This window comes from Chiloscyllium plagiosum, chromosome 18 (assembly GCF_004010195.1).
Source record: "Chiloscyllium plagiosum isolate BGI_BamShark_2017 chromosome 18, ASM401019v2, whole genome shotgun sequence".
Taxonomy (NCBI): domain Eukaryota; kingdom Metazoa; phylum Chordata; class Chondrichthyes; order Orectolobiformes; family Hemiscylliidae; genus Chiloscyllium; species Chiloscyllium plagiosum.
Window position 1 is genome coordinate 49,959,003 of NC_057727.1, and position 24,815 is coordinate 49,983,817.

Consider the following 24,815-nt stretch of genomic DNA (forward strand, 5'->3'; position numbering starts at 1 on the left):
TCCCCCAAGTCCCTCCTCCCTATCTTTTATCTTAGCCTGCTGGACCAACTTTCCTCATTCCTGAAGAAGGGCTAATGCCCGAAACGTCGATTCTCCTGTTCCCTAGATGCTGCCTGACCAAGATGGATACAGAACTGGCTTAATCATAGGAGACAGAGGGTAGCGTTGGAAGGACGCTTTCCAGATTGGAGGGTTGTGAGTAGTGATATTTCACAGGGATCAGTGCTGGGACCTCATCTGTTCGTGATCTACACAAATGTTTCGGAGGAAAATGTAGCTGGCCTAATTAGTAAGTTTGCAGATAACACAAAGATTGGTGGTATTGCAGATAGAGAGGAAAATTGTCAGGGGATACAGCAGTATATAGATTAGCTGGAGGCATGGACAGAAAAATGGCAGATTGAATCAAATCCAAAAAATGTGAGCTCATGCATTTTGGAAGATCAAGTACAGGTGGAAATTGTACAGTGAATGGCAGAATCCTTAGGTGTATTGATATGCAAGAGGCATCTGGATTTGCAAGTTCACAGTTCAATGAATGTGGCAGGGCAGGTAGATAAGGTAGTAAAAATGGCCTCTGGCATGCTTGCCTTCATTGCAAAGGGCATTGAGTATAAGGACAAGCAAGTTATGCTGCAGCTTTATAGAAATTTAGTTAGGCCACACTTGGAATATTAAGAACATTTTTGGCCACCACACGAGCGGAAAGATGTGGATGCTTTGTACAGAAAAGATTTACCAGGATGCTGCCTGGTATGGAGGACTTTAGCTATGAAGAAAGGTTGGATAGACTGAGCTTGTTTTCACTGTATTGCAGAAGGTTGGGGGATGATGTATTAGAAGTTTATAAGATTATGAATGGCGTCGATAGAGTGGAAAGTATGAGGCTTTTTCCCAGGATGAAGGGGTCAATTACAAAGGGACACAGCATCAAAATACAGGCAGGGTGGGGTGGTGATGTTTAAAAGAGATGTGTGAGGCATGTTTTTTCACACAATGGGTGGTGAGTGCCTGGAATACACTGCCAGATGAGGAGGTGGATGCAGACACAATAGTAGCATTCAAACAGCACCTTGACAAATATATGAATAGGAAGGGAGTAGAGGGATGTGGATCCTGTAAATGAAGGCAGTTTTCACATGGAAGAGCAAAATGTGTTGGCTTGGAGGGCTGAAGGGCCTGTTCCTGTGCTGTATTGTTCTTTGTTGGGTACAGTCTGGCTAGGGGCAGGGCCTCAATGTATAGTAAAGACATCCAAAATCCAGACATCCATGGGAGGCAGAATCCATGAGGGTATAGTACAGGTTTAAGCTCATAGAACCTATGTATTCCATGGATAATTCAGAATTGGCAGGACACCTGGAACCCAATCATTTGTGACACAAATGCTGCTTTCCTCAGCCACAGCACTTGCTTCTTACATCTGGTTTGTTGCCTACTAATAATGTGCAGGTGTAATAACAATCCACTGCTATCAGTTGAAGAATCTATATCTACGAGGACACATGCAGGAGTCAGAATGTTAGCATTACTATTTTGTCCTGAAGAGTGCTACAACTGAAGGATAAAAACATAAAAAGAAGAGCTCACCATCCATTTCATTCCCCCCACAAACACGCCATCTTGAAATCTCTATTACTTATATGGAAGCCAAGTTGTTGACTGCTTATCATTGTAGTGGGTCCTAAGTTATGTCCCTGGTTAGGAACAATATAGACTGCAGGAAGTGAAACTATTGGCAAATTTTATCTTTTGTTAAACACTTCTAACAAAACACAGAACAAAGCTTTACATTGAACCATTTGTCAGGTGCTCTTACATCACTCATGAAGACCATCTATTCACATATTTAACATTAAGCCTCAGCTTCAGAATTCATTACTGCCTTGGTTCCAAAATGGACAAAAAGGCCTGAACTCCAGAGAGAAGGAGAGAGTGATTGTCCTTGACAGCATTGATTGTAATCTCTGTTTATATTTGCATAGCACTCATCATCCTCCGCCTTTTCTCATTTATAACCTGTTGCCATGACAAATGTTTATGGAAGAGCAGTTTGTTTATTATGCAGCCTTCTTCCCAATTGAAGTTCGCACAGAACCAGCCTTTTTAGATAAGTGTGGAACAATCACTCAGTGATGCTAATTTGATACCATTATTTTTCTTCAATAAAGCAAACCATGAAGCATTATCAGAAATGGTGAGGTTTTGTGTTGCAAAAAATATTTCAGTAAAATAATGATAACTTTCAAAAATACAGTTATTAACCTCAATTCATCTCGATCACAGTCAACTACTGTGAGAAATGACTCTTTCCCTTTTGTTCAAGCAATTTTTCATGGGATTCGGGCATCATTGGCTTGGCCAACATTTTTATCATTCCTAATTGCTCAGAGGACAGTCAGGAGCTGCTACAGATTATTTTGTCACACTCCTGACTTGGGAATTGTTCATGGTGGACAGGCTTTAGGGAGTGGGCTCTTGTAGCCACAATAAATACAAGAGTAATCCAATTATGTTTATGGTTGAGGATAACACCAGGAATGTTGATGGTGGACAATTCAGTGATAATTATGTCATTGAATTTCAAGGAAAATTGCTAGATACTCTCTTATTGGAGGTGAACAGTTTGTTTAACCTTTTTTTGTCAGATACTACCCTGAACATTGCTGTATGTATAAGCATATTGCTGTAGTATCTGAGGAATTGCAAATAATATTCAACACTAAGTGATCATCAGCAACCATCCCACCTCTGATCTTATGCATACATGTGAACAAAGAACAAGAGGCAGTCACTTGGATCTTTCACCCTGCTCCACCATCCAATAAGATGGCTGTTGGCTCTGATCTTGACTTCAATTCAACATTCCTGTCTACCTCTGATAATCTTTTATCCCCTTGGTAATCAAAAACGCATCTAACTCTGCATTAAAAAAAAAATAATTACTGCATCCACTAACTTTTGAGGAAGGGAATTCCAAAGACTCTCAACCTTCAGAGAAAAAAATACCTCATTTCTGTCTCAGATATGTGACTCCTTATTTTGAAACTGTGATTCTCTCACAAGAGGAGACATCTTATTGCCATCCATCTGGTCAAGACCCCTCAGAATCACACAATTTAGTCAACTTTAACTCTTCTAAATGCCAGAGGATACTGGCCTCGCATGTCGCATCTTCTCCCATAAGATAATGCACTCATTCCAGGTATTAGTATTGAAAATCTTTTTGAACTGATAAGTACTGTACACAGAACTGCAGATGTACACTCACCAATGCCCTGTTTGACTGGAGCATAACCTCCTTACTCTTCACAATAAAACATAACATTCTATTTTATTTCCTGACTCCTTTATTTATCTGCATACTAACTTCCAGTGATTTGTGCAGCGGGGCCTCTCAGATCTATTGACTTCTCAGAGCTCTGCAATCTCTTACTATTTTCAAATATGTTTAGTTTTAGTTAAGTTTGCCAAAATGGACAATTTCACATTTTCCAATGTTGTACTTCATTTGCCAGATCTTTGCCCACTCAATTCACCTATCTATCTCACTTTGTCAGCTCCTTAGGTCCTCTTCATTACACACTTTCCTACCTTTCTTTGTGTCATTAGCAGATTTAGCTAGCTCACTTTTGGTCCCTCTTTTCAGATTATTTATATAAGTTGTAAAGAATTGGGATCCATCACCAAGCACTGTGGCATATCTCTTGTGAAATCTGCCAGTGTGAAAAAGGTCCATTTCTTCCTACTCTCTGCTTTCTGTTAATAAGCCAATCTTCTGTCCATGCCAATAAGTTTATCCCTACATCATGAGCCTTTAATTTCAGCAATAACCTTTGAGGTGCCTTTGGGAAATCTAAGCATAATACCCCTTTATGCAACACATTTGTTACATCTTCAAAGAACCCCAATGAAATAATAATACATTATTTTCCTTTAACAAAATCACATTGATCTGCCTGATTACCTTGAACTGACCTACGTGACCTGTTATAATGTCTTCAATAATAACTTCTCATGTTTTCCATGAAACCGTTTGTTTCTGCTTTCCTCTGCCTTTGAATAAAAAAGTTACATTCAGTATTTTTCAAACTAAATGTACCTCACCTGAATCACAGAAATTGTGGTAATTTAAAACAAATATAACAAATATCTTACTAGTTACTTCTGTTAAGATCCTAAGATGAAATCCATCAGGACCTGGGAACTTGTCAACTCACAGTTCCAACAACCTTGTCGCTATTATTTTCCTGGTAACTGTTATTTCCTTTTCAATTCCTGATTTAATGCTATTTCTGGAACGTTACTTGTATCCTTTCCAGTTAAGGCTGGTGATTGATATTCATTTTATCTGTAAACTCTTTGTTTTCAAATACTAAATTCCTAGGTGTTTTTCTAAAGTCCAGCACTTAGTTTGTTAATTATTTCCTTTCTTTAAAATATTTAAAGAAACTTTTCCTATCTGTTTTTATATTTTTGGCTAACATTCTCTCATACTCTAATGTTGCCCTTCTTATTAATGTTTCAGCAAATCTTTGCTCTTTTTATATTCTGCCCAACATTCTGACATACCACCTATATTTGTTTAATTTTTTTTTAGGTTTACATTATGATTAGATTACCTATTCTTTAGATTAGATTACCTACAGTGTGGAAACAGGCCCTTCAGCCCAACAAGTCCACACCGACCCGCCGAAGTGCAACCCACCCATACCCCTTCACCTAACACTAGGGTGTAATTTAGCATGGTCAATTCACCTGACCTGCACATCTTTGGACTGTGGGAGGAAACCGGAGCACCTGGAGGAAACCCACGCAGACACGGGGAGAATGTGCAAACTCCACACAGTCAGTCGTCTGAGGTGGGAATTGAACCCAGGTCTCTGGTGCTGTGAGGCAGCAGTGCTAACCACTGTGCCACCGTGCCGCCCATTATCTTTGACATTTTTATTTAACTACAGATGACTGGTACATTGCTAAATTTTTTTCCGATATGTTGAAATGTATCTATTCTCAGCTTTCTGGAATATCCCCTGAAATGTTTGCTACTGTATGTCTATTGAACTATTGCTCAACCTAAATTGTCAGTTCATACATGCTTGCTCTGCATTTTTCATTACATAATTACTCTTGTTTAAAATCAAAATATCCCTGCATCCACACTTCTCTCCCTTAAATTCTGTTCAAAATTCAATCATGTTATGGCCATTGGAACCCAAGAGGACTTTCATTATGAGGTCAGTAAATAATCCTATCTCATTCATCAAAACCAGTTCCAGTATAGCCCGCACTCTGGTTTATGCCATAACATGCCAATTCAAGAAATTATTCTGAAAACAGGAGATGAATTCCACATCTAGACTACTTTTCCCATTTGATTTTCCAGTCTATATGTAGTTCAAATCTCCCATGATGATTTCTGCACTTCTTTGACAAATTCTCATTATTTCTTTCTTGATACCCTATGATTATTGTTAGGGGGCTTTTATAAAACTCCTGCAAATGACCTCTTAACTATATCATCTCAGCACATGTCCTGAAGCCTAGCACCAGGCAGACAACACAGTAGTCTAGATTCACAATGACAAAGGAGAAGGCATTAAGGAAGCAGCTGAAGATGCTTGGGCCTGGGACACCACTTAAAGGAATTTTTACCACAAAGGATGTGGCTATTGACATCCAACAGTCACAGCTAACTTTGTACTATGTACGAGTCAAAATGATTTCAATTGAATTAAAATGTACAGTGTCAATGCAAGCCTTATATATCTCAATATTAACAACAAGACACTTAACAGCTCACTATCTAACTTGCAGATTTCGGAAAGTTCATAAAAAATGTAAACATATGATCCATGTATCACGGCAGTGGCATTTGATTTTCAGACATATTGTAGTTTACAGTGAAGGAAAATTCACTGCATATGACTAAGTCATTTCATCTGCCCTTGTAATTATGTGCTCAGAAATGGAATTCCACCTTTCAATATATATAAAATTAAACAAATATTTGACACAAATTAAGATATTACTGATTAATGCCATTTACCTTCAATTGTTTACACAATGCAATTAACTAATCTACTCTAAAAAGAAAGTTAATTGAAAAATATGATATTTCAAGAAAAAAATATTTTTAACTCCTAACCATTATATTAATGAAAAATGTATGTTTATTTATGTGTTGAAATACATGAATTGCAAAGAACCAAAAATCAGATTTCTTATGTATTTGGATTATATTCAATGGGGCTGTTGACGAGATGGTGTATTGTGCAGCAGTAGTGTCGCTACCTCTGCAGCAGGAGACCGAGGCTCAAGTCTCACCTGCACAAGAGGTGTGTAATAACATCGTTAAACAGGTTAATCAAAAAGTATCTTCAATGGGGCTTATGTGGTGCCATGGTAATGTTCGTACTTCCAGACCAGGAGGCCTGGTTTCAAGTTCCCAACTGCTCTAGAAGTGTGTAATAACATCACTGAAAGTTTGATCAGAAAATATATTCTGTGTCTATAAAATCGTTTCTGTGATTGTAAATGTGATTCAAAAGTCACTTATAAATAATTGTTAAAAAATGTAATACACATTCCAAAACAGACATTTCATAAACAATGATGCTATTGCAGCTTACATAGAGCTGCCATTAAAAAGGCACCAAGGCAAAAATGAACAACTTTGTGACGGCTTTATAATTGATCTCTGGGAAGACAATATGTTTATCAACTCCAACCTAGTAGTGTCAATTCCAAAACAACCTTTTTTATTGCACAGTGCTGCAACTGGCATGATTCACTCGAGACCTAAGGGGCAACTTTTTCACACAGAGGGTGGTACAGGTATGGAATGAGCTGACAGAGGAAGTGATGGAGGCTGGTACAATTGCAACGTTTAAGAGGCATTTGGATGGGTATATGAATAGGAAGGGTTTGGAGGGATATGGGCCGGGTGCAGGCAGGTGGGACAAGATTGAGTTAGGATATCTAATCGGCATGGACGAGTTGGACCGAAGGGTCTGTTTTCATGCTGTACATCTCTATGACTATGACTATAAGTAGCGAGGAGAAAGCCAGAGTGACGCAGTGCCAATTTTGAAAATTAAAAATTACAATTCGTTATTTTATTGACAGCTGGTTATTTCTAACTCCAACAAATTGACCCACAATGTTTATCTTAGTAACCTTCAGCCATAATGCTATTTTAGTCATCAGTCTAATTCATGGTAAAGATAGCCAGATAATTATTGACAAAGATAGAATGTATGTCATATATATCATTTCTGCAGATCATTTGCATTAAATCACAAATACAATGCAGGTCTCATTTAATTAATTTACCACTTTTAGTAATTCAACAAATATTCTTTGGCATCAAGCAATTATCATTACGCATTGCAGCCCACAAAAAAAAACCCAAATCACTGTGACTTCATGTTTTTTGGGGCAATTTGTTAACAATGAAGAAAATGAAGAAAATGGAAGGCAGCTACAAGCCATGGACTTCACCCACATTCTGTTCTCACTTTAAAATATGTACCACTTCATTCACAAGTGACATCATTGAATCAGTCAAGATGCAGTATTTCAGCTGTTGCTGGTTGATTAGATTATAGACTGAGGAGTCTCAGCATCACATGCATGAGTATGTGTTTGAAATTCAATGTCTGCTTTCACTGGTATGGGTGACAAACCCAGGTGTTATTTCAAAGCTTTACACAATGGGACTTTGGACAGATTAATATATTAATCCATGCATGTCATCAACTGTTCTGTGCAAAGTTGTGGAACTATCAAAGTGAAAGGTCACAAATAAGTATACTAATGGCAGATTTTTGTTCAACAGAAAATGCGAACCTTGGTTTAAAAAAATCTTGTCTTACAGCAACACTCTTTTAAAATGCAAATAAGGAAGAAGTGTTCTGTAATTTGTTTAAGTCAGCTGAGTATTCGCCAAATGATAAAATCTCAATATGAGATGGTAGATCTGAACAGCATGCAAGTTATTAAGCCAGTTTATGATTTTTCTTTCATGTTTAACATCAATTGCAAGCTGAGCTATATGCTCTCAAAAATACCATGAAATACGTTTTCTTATGAAAATTAAATGCATCAACATGTTTTATGCTTTTCATTAAACTGATAAAGAACAAATGTCTTTGCCACTTTAAGGTGGTTTGTTCCAAATACAGGTAAAGCAAACTTCAATCTTTCACATTAACTCACTCAGTTAAAATTAAACTTCAATAAGGCATTGGAAATCCTAAAAAACAAACACTTCAATAACAATATATTTATGAAAATAATAAACCATTGCTAGTCACTCACCATAATACAGCACATCACAGTTAAATGAAGATACAGCCATAACCTAATTTGAAGCTTGAAGCATAACAAAGATCAATATCCACTTTCTGTTCAGGTGCTAGTCATTCTGGAGAGATTTTCAAAACATTCAAGGCTCCTTTCGATGCTCGTATTTAGTCAATTCAAATGTTCTAATCTCACATTACTTTAAGGCAGTGCAGCAAATGCTCATGGCTTGAATTTCACTGCAGCCTTTTCAGAGATTACGAATGATAGAGGAAGTCTTTTACTTTCATATTGGGTTCTTAGTAGCTGATGCTGTATCAGTTTGGTCATGAATAATTTATATAGCCAAAGTACAATCCCGGGAAGATGCTATAGGTCTTTTTAACAGCTCTTCGACAGCCGATTGATTCCAGCATATAACACATTTAATATAGAGCATTAACAAAATCCTATTAGGTGAATTACTTAGATTAAAATAGGTTGGTGTTCCCTTTGGAAAAAAAACTATTCTGTCAATATCAAAATAATTGTTTCTTGAATGAAGTATCTTGCATCATGAATCCAGCTCCCCTCCACCCACTCACCCCCGCCACCGCCCCCTACAAAAGCACCCGTCCTCCCGCACCCAACTTTCCAAAACATAAACTCAGTTTACATCTCTTATGGAAGATACACAAGCTGTTGACTATTTTCCTTCCGACATTTCTCAGAACAGTTCGCAAAAGTATGTACCATTCTAACATCAAAAATGCGAACCTTCCCTTTAGACGCAATTATGGTAAATTCATTTTCTCCTCTGGGTTCCATATTAATGTGAACACTGACAAAATCACACCAGTATGGATGAATTAAAAACTGAGCTGGTCAAACAGCTTAAATGAAAGCTCATAATTGATGAGATTAAATCATTTGGTTCAACTAAAATCAATTCAATTCTAGTTTACTAATCGTGAAAATGAAGGCTTTAGAGGTCTCCATATCACCACCACAAAGCTCTGACATATAAATTGATGAAATGAGTCATTCCATACGAAGCCTGCTAAGAACTAAGTGGAGGTATCTATGCCAATCAAAGTTAATCCTCAAAAGATAAAAAAAGTGATGTCAATTGGTAGACTTCAGAGAGAAATCCCACCATGAAACAGGGACTACTTTCTCACCAAAATCATTCCAGTTGATACCTAATTTCTTGTCATTATTGATCCCAATGGAAACCTTCTGCTCTAATCAATCCCCTTATCTTCATTTAATACTTCAGTTGGACTTACTGGCTGCAAAATGAACCTCCATTTGTTCATTATTTATTCACAATGGCTTCCCTCAACAAATCTGCAGCAAAACTTTTCTGTCATGGTGTCTCCACTGATATGCTCCAACAGTTTTTTTTCCTGATTGCAATCTCTTTTCAGACTGTCAACTCCTTTATTCGGCTTAGTTTACATGAGAAATTAGTAAACTTTCATTTTTCATCTCATTTATTTTTCCCAGAACACCTCTTCAACTGTGATTTTAGTGACTCATGACCCCTTTAGCCATTCTGTGCAAAGTTTTGTAAAATAAATAAGAATGACTGCTGTTATTATATTAGAACAAAGACCAAAGAAAATTACAGCACTGGAACAGGCCCTTTGGCCCTCCAAGCCTGCACCAATCCAGATGCTCTATTCAAACCTGTCACCTATTTTCGAAGGATCTGTATCCCTCTGCTCCCTGCCCTCATGTATCTGTCTAGATACATACTGAATGGCACTATTGTGCCCACCTCCATTGGCAATGCATTCTAGGCACTATCCACCCTCTGCATGAAGAACTTTTTGTGCGTATTTCCCTTAAACATTTCCCCCTCACCTCAAAATCGTGATCCCTAGTAATTGAGTCCCCTACTCTGGGGAAAAAAGCTTCTTGCTATCCACCCTATTGATACCTCTCATAATTTTTGTGGAGCTCAATCTGGTCCCCCCTCAACCTCTGTCCTTCTATTGAAAATAATCCTATTCATCTCAACCTCTCTTCATAGCTAGCTCCCTCCATACTATGCAACATTCTGGTGAACCTCTTTTGCACCATCTCCAAAGCATCCACATCCATCTGGTAATGTGGCGACCAGAACTGTATGTAGTATTCCAAATGTGGCTGAACTAAAGTCCTGTACAACTGTAACATGACATGTCAATTCTTGTACTCAATATCTCATCCGATGGAGGAAAGCATGTCAAATGCCTTTTTGACTACTCTACTGACTTGCGTTGCCACCTTCAGGGTACAATGGACCCGAACACCCAGATCTCTCTGTACATCAATTGTCCTCAGGGCTTTTCCATGTACTGTACAGTTCACTCTAGAATTGCATCTTCCAAAATGCATCACCTCACAATTGACCAGATTGAACTCCATCTGCCATTTCTCATTTTTTTACCTATATCATTGGTAACTGTATGCTGGCTATGGCAACTGTACCATTCAAGATCGGAAAGTGGTGAACTCGATTCGACAATCACAATCGCCAACCTCCCATCAATAGAATCCATCTACCAGGCTCCCTGTCAAGGAAAGGCCACCAACATTCTTAGAGATCCATCCACCCTGGCAAAGATTTTCGGCAATCTCTACCATCAGGAAGAAGGTACAGAAGCCTAAACACATGCACCAGCTGGTTTTGTAACAGTTTCTACCCTACTGTTGTTAGAATACTGAATGGACTCACAAACTCTTAACATTCGCCTTTACCTGCGTTTTTGTTTTTGCCACTGTTTACCTATTGTTTACTATCTATGCTACTGAACTATGTGATCTGCCTGTATTACTCACAAGACAAAGCTTTTTTTCTGTGCCTCGATACATGTGACAATAAATTCAATTCAATTCAATTCATCCTCCTCCTTCAGAATGTCCTGCAGTCGATCTGAGACATCCCTGATCCATGCATCTGGGAGGCAACATTCAGGTGTCTAATTTTTGACCATAGAACCATCTATGTACTCACCTTACAATTGAATCCCCCATGACTATAGCCCTTCCACTCTTTCTCTAGCTCTTCTGTACAGCAGAACCTGGCGCCATGAACCTGGCTACTGCTTCCTTCCCATGGTGAGCAATTTCCCCCATTAGTATCCAGAAAGGTGTACCTGTTTTGGAGGAAATGACTGCAGGGGACAACTGCACTGCCTTCCTATTCTTTCTCGGCCTTTTGGTCACCCTTCCCTTTCTCCCTCAGCAATCCTAATCTGCGGTGTGACCACTTTGCTAAACGTGCTATACCCGACTTCCTCACCATCGCGGTGTTCCAAAGTGAGTCCATCCACAGCTCGAGAGCCATGATGCAGTCTAACAAGAGCTGCAACTGGACACACTTGCTGCACATGAAGGAATCAGGGACAGCAGCCGCATCCCTGAGCTCCCACATTGAGCAAGAGGAGCAGAACATGTGTCTGAGATCTCCTGCCATTTCTACTCCTAAGCTTAACTTAGTAATCAATATCAAAGAACAGATAAATGAAATAAAAATGCTTTACCAATCACACTACTTCACAGCACATGATAAAAAAGAAATAGAAAAACCTTATCTTATAGACACATCACAGAGATTTTTCTTTCTTCGAGGAAGAGGGTGCATGGGAGACACTACACATGTAGTGTCTTGGGCTTTGCCACTGCCCAAGTGTAGCGGTTCACTCAACTTCCCAGAGCACAATTCAACCATTCCCACTCAGCTCCCCTGCTGAAATATCATTTAGAATTACTCAAAAAGATGATATTTTGCCAAGTCAGGATTGTTGAGTAGGTAATGCCCATTCCCAGAATTACTTCAACAGCAGGTTTTTTGTTTAGGATTTAGAAATGAACTCATTATATGGCTCATTTATACTTGTTAGAAACACAAAATTTCATACGCAGAAACCTGTTCTTTTGGTGTATGAGAGTAAATTACTATGATCATTCAAAATTTGACATTCCTGCATTTGTCCAAATAAGCATAAGATAAAAAGTCTTAGCCACATGTTGCCTTTGAGCACTATACTAATATTATATTGGACACCAATAGCTTGAAGGTGACATCAATTCAACGCTCTTTTCTTTCTTACGGACAAGACAAGGTTTACTCTCACATAATTTTTCACAGACTGACTATTAAACTTTAAAGGCTAAATTCAATATTCGAAACCAAAAGTTTGGTTTTGAGTGAATCAATTCAAGCCTATTCAAGCCAGTTTAATTTTTGTCTGTCATTATCTTCCCCTCATGCAGTCCCTGTGACTATAAATGATTACACAATCACCATTGAGCATGATGGGTATGGAGTTAAACCCCAAGTATACAGCACATTATCTGGGTCAACACTTCAATGGATTAAAAGACTCAACTGAATTTTGGACTTCATGCCCAAGAAATTATATAGATGTCTCAGAGGTTAGTGCACAAAACTTCGCTGGATTGCTTCATAGGATGTGGGTGAAATCTATGATGAGACATTGAATAGTGTCATCTCATGTTTCATGGAGTTTCTAAGGTTGAATGTTGCTCTCAGTGAAGCATTTACAATTTTTAGGAGACTTGGTAAGATGATGATCTTGGAAGTAGATGTTATAATCTCATGCTAAACAGTCAGCATTTATGATACAGATATGGAGAAACATCCTTCATCAGAAGATCAGGAATTTTTGGGTAATCTCTACCCTAGGAGGGTGTGGATGATCAATGTGTACATGAATGGAATTAAACAATCTGGGAATAAAGTGGGTGTTGAATTGAATTGAATTAGATCAGCCTTACTCTGACACAATGGTTGAGCAGGCTGGTGGCGTTTTGTGGCCTTCATCTGTTTTTTTCTTAAATTTTGAATTGTGTAGCTGTTGCATTCACGATCATTCTAACCTTACGTTGAGATGGTAAACACCATTTGCCTTTTTGGATAATATTTGAAGAGAAGCAGAGAAATCACTTGTTTGAACCAACATTAATACTTCAATCAACAACAACAAAACACTTGACCAGTTTCATATCAGTGTTATTTGTGAAGGCTTTTATACACAAATTAGTGTTCATGTTTGACCACTACACTTCAAGAATAATTACCTCATGATCAATATTTTCTCATTCAGAGATGTTATGACATGTCTCAATTGAAATCCAGGCTTGCTGGTCCAGAGGTGGGGGCACTAACATCGTGCCATAAGAACCCACCCTCCCCCCCCCCCCGAAGTAATTGATGATAAAGTGCATTGAAATAGTCTACAAGTATGAAATGCACTGTTCTTTTCTCATATTCATACTAATTGCATTGAATCAAATAAATCAAAGTGATACACAATACAAAACTAGTTTCAAAAGTGTTGTGCTACTAATCTTATTACTTTAATGGATGAAGTTCTGTATAATCTTCCTCTTGGAAAAAAGTAGACACCCCCAATTGAATCATGAATTCCATTAACTGTTACGTGAATGGCAGCAATCTGACAAATATATTCCAATGATATTCCAGAAGAAGTGAAGTACATCTGAACTGTTTTGTGAAACCCGTTTATGAAATAATTCTCTTATGCTCATTATATTCTCAAATAAATGTTGTGTAGTTCCTGGAACATATTTACTTTATCACCTTTACTTTATGCCATCTTTGGGTGCCCTGATGGCAAACATCAAAGCAGCACACTTTGCACATTAATGCATAGTAATCTCCTCACTAAACAATCAATGCTTTTAACAAGATCACTGAAAGTTCATTGAGTGGCTACACATGGCTAATTATGGAAAATTAAAAAATAACTATGTTTCATAAGTAATGCTTAACTGGAAATACCTCCATATCTATTTTGATCTTCTATCCTATCCGTCAAATAATATAGGTTTTGACAGAGAGTTAGACCAACCTGGTCATTTAGTCAATCAACAATGATATTCTCAGTTCAACGGCAAGGCAAATTTAAAATAACTTTTATCATTAGTAACATCAGAAGTAAAACATATCACTGCAGAATGAAATTATTCCTTTATAGCAATGTTCATTCCATAAAAGTCACATTTCTTTCAGAAAATAAAACTATTATATACAAGTTATTTACTATATTGTCATATTAGGTAGTATTAAAAATCAATAATTATATGGGTCCTGCAAATTAGGTCTGATGAACTTAGTTTTGCTCCTGAAACTGCATCTTAACGTGTACTAAATTCCTGTGACATAGTCAGGTCACCATTGTCTTACCAGACCTTCGGGCTGCTCTCTCATTAGAGAGAGTTAGATGACTGGTGGAGGTTTAACCTGGGGGTTAACATGTCTCAGGCGATGGGACAGGTTGAGAAAGAGAGTTCTTCATGTTGACTTTGCAAAAGCAGACTTCAGTTAGTAGAACAACAATTTAGACTAGAAGATTGTGGACAAAGTCAATTTTGGTTTAAATATTTTGAGACACTGCACAGTGTAAAAGTCAATTTATGATCTGGCAAAACGGAATGGTTTCATCACATTACATTGCCTAGGCTTTTTTACTGTGCAATAAATAAATAAAATAAATGATTTAAATATGAGCCATTCACTTCCTCACAGTGACATATGGTTGCTCCTCCCATACTTCTCCTGCTGTTTATGTATTTTGAATTTAGATTCCATCCTTACAATGCCTTAGATTTTGAAACTAGAGGTAAAGCAATATCGCTCACTGCTAATCTTGAAGAAAGCCATGTTCTATTATTTAGCCATCTCTGTGATATGGTTTTCCCATTTTCAACATCAGTTTGTTTCTGGTGCCAAGACAAGGTGTTTTCCAGTTATCCAACAGCAGTGATTCTGTTCAATTACTGATTGAACAGAATAAGTAATCAGTCACATTGAAGTTCTTTCACGGACAGAAAACAAAACATGGAATCCTTTTATTTTTAACTGGAGAATTTGTGATGCAAGAAATTATAAAATTATAAATATAAAACAGCCAGTAAAGTTGATCAACCATAATTATGAACATAATACATCATTAAAAATCCAGTTGCATCTCATTCAATAGGACATAACGTTTTCCAAGGGCTTTTGCAATGAGACTATCAGCATAAGAATGGTAACTGTTGTCTGTAAGGATATTTCCAATTCATCCTGAAGTGTTTCATCTCCAGAGAAATGTTGAATTACTGACAGCAAATTCTGGATTTCTATATATTACTGTGCAGACTCCAAATGTTGCCATAAGTTTTCGAGGGTTAACAACCAGGAATACCAATGGTCTTATCGCCATTACAATTCCAAAATCCAAAACCTTTTTGAAACCAAAGTGACATGAAAATTTTGTCACCAACTTCATCCCAAATGGTCATGAATCAGTCACATGCAGGTTGTTTGAAGAAATAGCTTTCAATCTACCTGTTTAGACAACCTTTGTGGCAATTGAAACTTGAACATAAACCTGTTGACTCACCAAAAAAAACCTCTTAGAAAGTCAGGAACTACCTGAAAAGGGGGATTGTTTGAAATCTTGACCATGGTATGATTCAAATCTTCCCTCTCTGGAGGATAGAACCAGAACTCAGTATCCTAGAACACTCAGCACACAAGAACAGCTGCAGCTTGTCTCATGTGAATTATTTTCCTTGAATGATGAAGCTTTTTGAGGAGCTGAACATAAAGCACAAAACAGAATGAAACTCTATAGCTAAGCATTTCACGAAGAGCTATAAAATGTCAGGAGTGTGGCATTAATTTCAAGTCAAGATTCTCAATTCTGAGATTTAAATTAGAAGTAAAACACACTGTGAATTGTGAAAATTTAACAAGTTTAATGCATTTTCCTGAAAGATAGGATTATTTAAAATGAAAATGTGCTGCAATTACAAATTTTCCTTTTAATCTGGTCATATACGAAACTGAATAGGAACCACAACACATCACTTTTTAAAAAGAAATTCCTCAAATTTACCAAGATGGATCACAAATACTTGGAATCCTTCATTTAGCTCTAAAATATGGATTTGTGTCTGAACATTAACGTAGAAAAAACAATTATGTTGCTTACTGTTGGTTTTAAAATCAATTCAAGAATTGCACCAACCTGAGCAAACGGTAGATAAGGCCATAGCTAAAAATGTGGAGATATAAACAAGTCCATGAAACAATCTCGACTCATATAGTGAACAGCCTTGAGCAGGTCATAAAGCTATAACAAACTGCACATTAAATCACTTGTTGTCATTAACAAAAGACAGCTACATCAAAACCTGTAAAGTATGTTAAAAAAAAATCATATTTAGCAGAACAGTCCTTTCAGTTCCTTCTTGTTAATTTGGCATAAATGAGACCTGTTTGAGATACAATGAATGGAACTTTCAAGATTATATAATTTAATTCAAAATAAGGTGCTGTAAGAACAAACAAAAATGGAATCAGTGTTATTTAAAGATGGACATTCATTCATATATGTACACTGATAAAGCAAACTTGGTTTTGTTCAATACCATACATCCATGAGAAGTTAAAAATGTAGTATGAAAATAATCCGAAGTCATGGAAGTGAGACTTTCCTAGTTGTTGCTATGCACGAATTGCTGTTTGTTAGTTTCTAACTGTGCCTGTCAGCCTGAGGAAGCACGTAGATAAGACATTGGAAGAAGTCAAAGAAATATCCTCAGTCTGGAGTGGGAGGAGGAAGAGAAATTATTGCAAATGTTAGTCTGGCCTGAACTGATACAAACAAAATCAGGAGAGTGCTATTCCAACCTAGCTGCATAACAAAGGAATGATGTTGCAGGAAGATGATGAGGTCAATCAATTCAAACAAGTTGACAAGGATAGGGGCAGATCATTTACGATGGCCAGAATCATTTACAATATCAACTGTGACTTTAAAAAGAGATTTCTCCGTGCTGTGGAAGATGTGGAACCTGACTGAAATGGTTCAAACAAGGATTTGTTGGAAAAATAGACATGGCACTGGAAGGCAATATGCTCAAGATCCGTGGAAATGAATAGTAATTGGAAATGGCTTTGGTACTTGCTTTATAGCTTGAAAGCTGTGTATGGGCACACGACCTATTCATGATTCTTAATGTCCGTGCATAAAACACATTCCATTATATAAAGTAAGCCCTTTTGAAAAGTATGTCTTGCAATATGAATATAATGCAAAATGTATTTCCTTCTTCTGATCGAGTGTGCCATTTTAGCATATAGCATACATCAATTTTACATGTAAGTATAGAGTGGTTTCACACAATGTCATTTACAGAATGTCAGATCGCGCTCTGCTTAATATTTACAAACTTTTTCAATGGGTGACAAAAAAGCACCTCATTCAATGCTGTCACTCACAATAAAACTGGCAGTAGAATAAAAATGACAACAATGTACCTCTCAAAAGAACCGTGCATGCTATTTTAAAAAAAGTGTGTATTAGTAAATCCTGACAGACCAACTTAATGAATACAAATATTTTTGTCCATTACTTTCCAATTACATCAGATGTCATTAAGACAATAAAAAATATCAGAAATTTTGGCCAGTTATGCTCAGAACAAATAAGTCAAGAGAGTTCTAATATGCCTTTATGAAGTACCAAAAACCTAATATTTTCTGAAAAGAATAAAATAGAATAGAATCCCGACAGTTTGGAAACAGGCCATTTGGCCCAACAAGTCCACACTGTGTAACCCACTCAGACCCATTTCCCCACCCTAGTCGTCTACATTTCCCCATACTATTGGACCTAACCTACACATCCCTGAACACTGTGGTCAATTTAGCATGGCCAATTCACCTAACCTGTACATCTTTGGACTTCTGATTCAATCTTACTTTAAGATACATTCTGGACGCTATCCTTAAAGGGGATCAACACAGCCCTTCACTCTCTGCAGGCAAGGGCATCAGCCAGCTTGTGTTGATAACCCTCTCCATGCTCCTCAAAGATGTCTGAGACCAGACTGAAGGTCACACCATGCACTTTGGTAATACCTCGCGAGAGTTCCTCAGGGCACCTCTCTCCAATGGATGTCTGAATTGCCTTGACTGACATAGCAGTAGAGGTCTGCTCCCACGGGTAGCACAGGAGAACATGGCAGCAAGTTGTTAAGATGTGCTGTGGCCTACTCGATGCAAAGTCACAGACAAAGGAACATAAATTGTTGAATGTCTGTGGCTGCATATCACCAAAGGCACTCACATTTTTATTATTTGGACCAAGGTTTGGCAGTCAAAGGCTGCCAGCCTCCATTGCCTCTTGGAGGAAGATAACATTGGGGAAGGTGCATATGTGAGTTCAGGGAGGAACTGAATACTGTGTGCATCCTCCAATATTTGGCAATAGATTAATGCCTCTTACATATTCATGTTTGAAGAATATTGTGTAATCTTAAGCATTCTCGCATAACTTCTTATTGATGCTTCTCTCTGACCCATAAACAAAGCAGGAAACATCTGCACAAAGCCAAAAACATCACTTTTACTGAATTCAAAACAAATGAAAAATTAAGAGTGGCAGATCTGAAACATGCTCTCTCTCAGCCATTATGGGGGTCGTAGTTCGAAGCACCTTCATATGTTCATCACAAATCATTTGGCCTCAAATTTAGCTGATAATAGGTCTCATGGGTCTGTCTGTTAAATACCATGACTGCCTAGTTTCTTTGAAAGCATCATCACTCAGTATCTCCAATGTCCTCAACTTCTTCCTTATCTAAGAAGGCGTATGCCTCCTACATCTCCCCCTTAGCTAAGTTCTAACCTTGTCATCTATATAATGAAGAGTATAGTAAATAATCCCCATTCTGAAATCTGATGAGCATTAGAATGTGCCACCTAAGGAGTCCACACAACAGAATATTATCATTAGCAGGCTGATTATCTGCTCAATGTTGGCTCTTCTTGATGAAAGGACAGTACTGTACTGCTGTTAGCCGTTAGTTTGGGGGTTTCAAACTGGGCTCATGAGCCAACTTCTCTGTGGATACACCCTGTCACCTGTAAACCTGCCTTGGAGACGATATGCAGGAGCAATGATTTGCTGCATCTGAATGTTTTGCAGAATATAAGTGTATGACAGCTCCCTTGATAATAGCCACATGCCAGCAGGAGTTGTTGCCTGCATTGCAGACCAACTGACCAACGAAGGAGTGAAATCCCTTGTGCATGCATTTGATTACCACTTGGACACAAAGGAATCCAGAGATTCAGAGATGGACGCAAATCCCATGACTGAGGAAGCTTGAGTTTCTGGCTGCAATAGCCATTTGGGAAATGCCAAGCAAGCCCCCAGGTGCATTTTGCAGTTCGTCATTTGTGAGGGCCACAGAAACAGAAGTCACCCGAAGCTATACAGCTGCAAACCGCGGTGCAAGCATTGGCCAGTCTAGAGAACAGCATCCATAGCCTCTGGCATTGTCCTTTCACTTAGAGTCACAGAGATATACGGCACGGAAATGACCCTATGGTCCAACCCATCCATGTCAAACAGATATCTTAAAATAATCCAGTTCTATTTGCCAACATTTTACCCATATCCCTCTAAACCTTTGCTATTCATATACCCATCCAGATGCCTTTTAAATGTTGTTTTTATACTAGCCTCCACCATTTCCTCCAGCAGCTCATTCCATACATGCACCATACTCTGCATGAAAAAAATGCCCCTCAGGTCCCTTTTAAATATCTCTCCTCTCACCTTAAACCTATGCCCTCTAGCTTTGGACTGCTTGACTTCAGGCAAAACGCCTTGTCTATTTAGTCTATCCATGCCTCTGATAATTTTGTAAACGTCTATAAGATCACCTCTCAGTCTCCGACACTCCAGAGAGCTACAGCCTCTCCCTGTAGCTCAAACCCGCCGACCCTGGAAACATCCTTGTAAATATTTTCTGAACCCTTTCAAGTTTCACAATATCCTTCCTATAGTAGGGAGACCAGAATTGAATGCAGTATTCCAAAAGTGGCCTCACCAATGTCCTGTACAGCCACAACATGACCTCCCAACTCCCATACTCAATGCACTGACCAAGAAAGGCAGGCATACCAAGTGCCTTCTTCACTATCCTATCTACCTGTGACTTCATTTTCAAGGAATTATGAACATGCACTCTAAAGTTTCGTTGTTCAGCAACACTCCCCAGGACCTTACCATTAAGTGTATAAGTCCTGTCCTGATTTGCTTTTCCAAAATGCAACACCACACATTTATTCAAATTAAACTCCATCTGCCAATCCTCGGGCCATTGGCCCATCTGATCAAAATCCCCTCATACCCAGGCCTCCAGTCTGAAAAGCAATCTTCCACCACCATCCTCTGTCTTCTACCTTTGAGCCAGTTCTGTATCCAAATGGCTAATTCTCCCTGCATTCCATGTGGTCAAACCTTACTAACCAGTCTACCATGAGGAACCTTGTCAAACGCCTTACTGAAGTCCATATAGATCACGTCCACCACTCTGCCCTCATCAATCTTCTTCATTACTTCCTCAAAAAACTCAATGAAGATTGTGAGACATGATTTCCCACACACAAAGCCATCTTGGCTATCCCTAATCAGTCCTTGCCTTTCCAAATACATGTACATCCTGTCTCTTAGGATTCCCACTAACAACTTGCCCACCACTGATGTCAAGCTCACTAGTCTACAGTTCCCTGGCTTATTCTCACCACCTTTAAATCGCGTCTATTTGCAGAGAAATGGAAACTCTACCTGACACAGAGCTCTCCTGAGCCAGAGTTTGACAGCATTGCTAACACTGACTCCCTTGTACAAGTACTGCCTGTTCTTCCATAGTTATAGACATCGTGACTCAGGTCCCTTCTTGCTGTTTGGCCGTCCATACCCTCTTCTCCTTAGGTATGGCAAAACCAGTACAGTGATAAGTTTAACTGGCCAATCATTTTGAATTGAAATGTGGATCTCTGAACAAATAGGAGGTTATGGTTGCTATCTTCTGGACTTTTCCACATTCATCAAAACTTTTTGCCCTTATTCGGTTGCCCATAACTTTGGTCAAACCAATCATGCTGGTCCTCCTCTCCTTTTAGCCATCAGCATTACGCAGCAATTATGCTTTTTGTCTAAGCTCACAACAATTCTCGTAATATATGTTATTCTATACGACTCAGTTCTGCTTAAAAGTGACAGTATCTGTATCACTTCAATGCCCATATTATTTAGATTCAGGCACATGAGACAATAAAAGCTCTTGCGCTGGTTGACCCAGAAGCATCATTTCCTCCTATTCCCAACCCCACCCCATCAGACCAAATGTTGCTGACCATGAGTCACCTTCAATGCTTAGAATCTCTACTTGTTGGACTCTGGCCCAACAAGTCCACATCGACCCTCAAAGAGTAACCACTCAGACCCATTCCCCTACATTTACTCCTGACTAACACGCCTAACCTACACATCCCTGAACACTATGTGCAATTAAGCATGGCCAATTCACCCAACCTGCACACCTTTTGGATTGTGGGAGGAAACTGGAGCACCTGGAGAGTTTGTGCAAACTCCACACAGACAGTTGCCCTAACTGGAATTGAACTCGGGTCCCTGGTGCAGTGAGGCAGCAGTGCTAACCACTGAGCCACTGTGCCGCTATGACCTGGGCATAGGAGTTTTAATGTAGTTATGTGTGCATCATTTCAGTGTTCAGTCATTTAACTCAGTGTATGTGCACAGCTTTTCACTGGTTTCTGTTTCCATTTGCACCCATTTAAGTTTTCAGCTTTCCACGAACGAACACAACCAGATCTGAGCTTCTCCTGTTTCTACTGAACAGAACAAGGGCCTGCTTAATAAGCCTGCACTTGATATAACAACATACATTAATTGCTTTAATTATTCACCCTCTGTACTAACCCCCACCCCTCCTCCCCCCCCAACATATCAACTTCCTCCTGTCATTGCAGATAGTTTTATAGTTTATTAAGGTCTCCCTCTGTCAATATTCAAACACCCCATTTACCGTTTCTTCCCTCTGAGCCGACACCATATGAGCTCCCTATGCTCAGCTTGACTCTAACATCACCCCATTTCAATTACTCCTTTCCCCATACAAGTCCACTCATGAGACTATTCATTTCCCTTATGGTAACATGCAACACCCATCCTCTTTTGTCGCTCTTGCCTGTCACTGTAATTCTCCCCTTGGCTTCACAGTTCCCTGCGCCCATTCTCGAGGAACATTTTCCCAATGCAAACAACCACATGGTTAAGTTCCAGTGTCCAAATCATAGGCTGTCCCACATTTTGCTGCAACTTTCAAGTTAATGTTGCAACCTCCCTGCCTTCCTGCAAAGTGTGAGAGACAGTCTTCCTCCCTCCCTGAGGCAGGCTGTGAACCTAGATAGGTGATACCTGCCTTCGATACCAAGTCTACACCATGCAGCAATGGCCTGGCAACACCTATTCTGAATTAAGAAGAAGTTGTAGATAAAAACAGAAAGAAATGTGTACTTAACTGCAGCATCCAGTCAGAAGGTCAAATTACGAGGTACATGCCTCACATATATGATGAGGCTTCTCACCCTTTATTAATAAGTTTACAACCTTGCATGCAATAGTAGTAGCCTGGAGTTTGAATGAGTATTTGTGACATACCCATTCTATCACTTTGCTGTTGGTTATGTGTGGACTGATCAGGCAGTTAATGGCCATGTTGAATTTGTCCTTTTTTGTGCACAAGACATATTTTGGCAAGGATCCGTGTTGTCAGACAGGGGCCAGTGTTGTAACTGTATTGAAGCAGCTTGCCTTGCAATGTGGCTAATCAGAGCATAAGTCTTCAGTGCTATTTGTGTAACTGTCTCAGGGCCCACAGCCTTTGTTGTATACAGCTAGACTCATCAGCCCTGTCTTGATACCAGGTGCAGTGAACTGAGTGAGTTGAAGATTGGCATTTGTGATGCTAGATATCAGAAGGAGGGTGAAGTCAGTCATCCACTTGGCACCTCTTGCTGAAGTTGGATGCAAATCTTTCAGGAGAAAGTGAGGACTGCAGATGCTGGAGATCAGAGTTGAAAAGGGTGACGCTGGAAAAGCACAGCAGGTTAGGCAGCATCTGAGCAGCAAGAGAATCAACGTTTTAGGCATAAGATCTTCATCAGCCTTGTCTTTTGTACTTGTATTCCTTCATCAGTGAAGTAGGAAAATTTGTGGAGTCTTCACCTTATACTATAGTCTACTAACATTCATGCCTGGATGTGATATTACTGCAGAGCTTATAACTGACCGATTGGTTTTGTCTATTATAACAGAAGTGTCCTGTCTATTGCATACTGCTCCAGCTTTGATATGCAAGAAATTCTTTTTAGTTGCTTCACCAGGTTCACACCTTATTTTTGTATTTGCTTGGTTCTGCTCCTGGCATGCCCTCCAGCACTTTTCATTGAATCAGGAGTGACCTGGCTGTCTGATGGCATGACAGACTGTAGATTGTGGTCACGTATATCTGTGCAAATGCCATTGGCCAACTGCACTTTATGAATGTCCAGCTTTTAGTTACTACATCTGTTTGAAGTCTGTCCCATTTAGGACAGTGGTAGTACCACACAACACAATGCTGGCTATCCCCATAAGACATGACTTGTCTCCAATAGGATGTATGGTGATCACTCCTACCAATACTGTCATGGATGGACTCATACACAACAAGTACATTAGTGAGGGTGATTAAAGGAGATATTTCCCTCAGCTGTTATCCTCACCAACTGCTGCATTCTCAGTCAAGCAGCTATGTTCTTTAGGACTCAGCCAGCTCGGTTAATAATGGCATTGATGTTGTCCACTCAGGGTGAATTCCGTGACATTCTTCCTTGTGGTGTTCAGCATGGAGGACATCTGATTATCAGTCATGCTTCCATGGGGAATTGGTCGGGGGAGACGTGGTGGAAATAAATGGCAATCCGCAGAAAATGTCATTACCTATTAATTAACTGATGCTAAGAGAACTCATGAGGTCAGCAGTCAAGGTTGAGAACTCCCAGGCAACTCCTTCCCACTGTCGTGGCTGTGGGTATATTATAAATCTTCACACAAACCTTGAGTACACATTGTGCCACCACCTCTGGTGGGGATTTCCTGGCAGTGGGACAACACATGCCCAGGGTTGGCGGTGGTTTTTGGGACATGGCCTTACTCTTGCAATCATATTTTACTGACAAATGTCAGACTGTTGTTTGACTAGAACGTGGGACACCTCTCCAAATTATGACAAAGTTCCAGATGTTTGACGGGAAATACTTTGTACGATCAACAGGCTGTGCTTACTACCATGGTTTCTAGTTACAAGATCTATGCCAGGTGATCCACGCAGTGGTTGATTTGTTTGGTTTGACTTTATTTGGTTTGAGCTGGAAATGTGTTGCTGGAAAAGCGCAGCAGGTCAGGCAGCATCCAGGGAACAGGAGAATCGACGTTTCGGGCATAAGCCCTACTTCAGGAATGAGGAAAGTTTGTCCAGCAGGCTAAGATAAAAGGTAGGGAGGAGGGATTTGGGGGAGGGGCGTCGGAAATGTGATAGGTGGAAAGAGGTCAAGGTGAGGGTGATAGGTCAGATGG

General features: G+C 39.2%; 1 protein-coding gene across 3 annotated transcripts in view; it reads right to left on the reverse strand.

Annotated features, from left to right (window-relative positions):
* The window catches only part of LOC122559093 (contactin-4-like), a 2,522,648-nt gene that overhangs the window by 1,569,457 nt on the left and 928,376 nt on the right, over positions 1 to 24,815 (reverse strand). The window contains exon 1 of one of the 3 annotated variants that reach the window (XM_043708371.1): positions 8,323 to 8,574. The exons of the other annotated variants lie outside the window; for them this stretch is intronic. The gene's annotated coding sequence lies outside the window, so the exon portion shown is untranslated. Of the gene's footprint in view, positions 1 to 8,322; positions 8,575 to 24,815 lie in introns of those variants that run through there. 3 annotated transcript variants of the gene reach the window in all.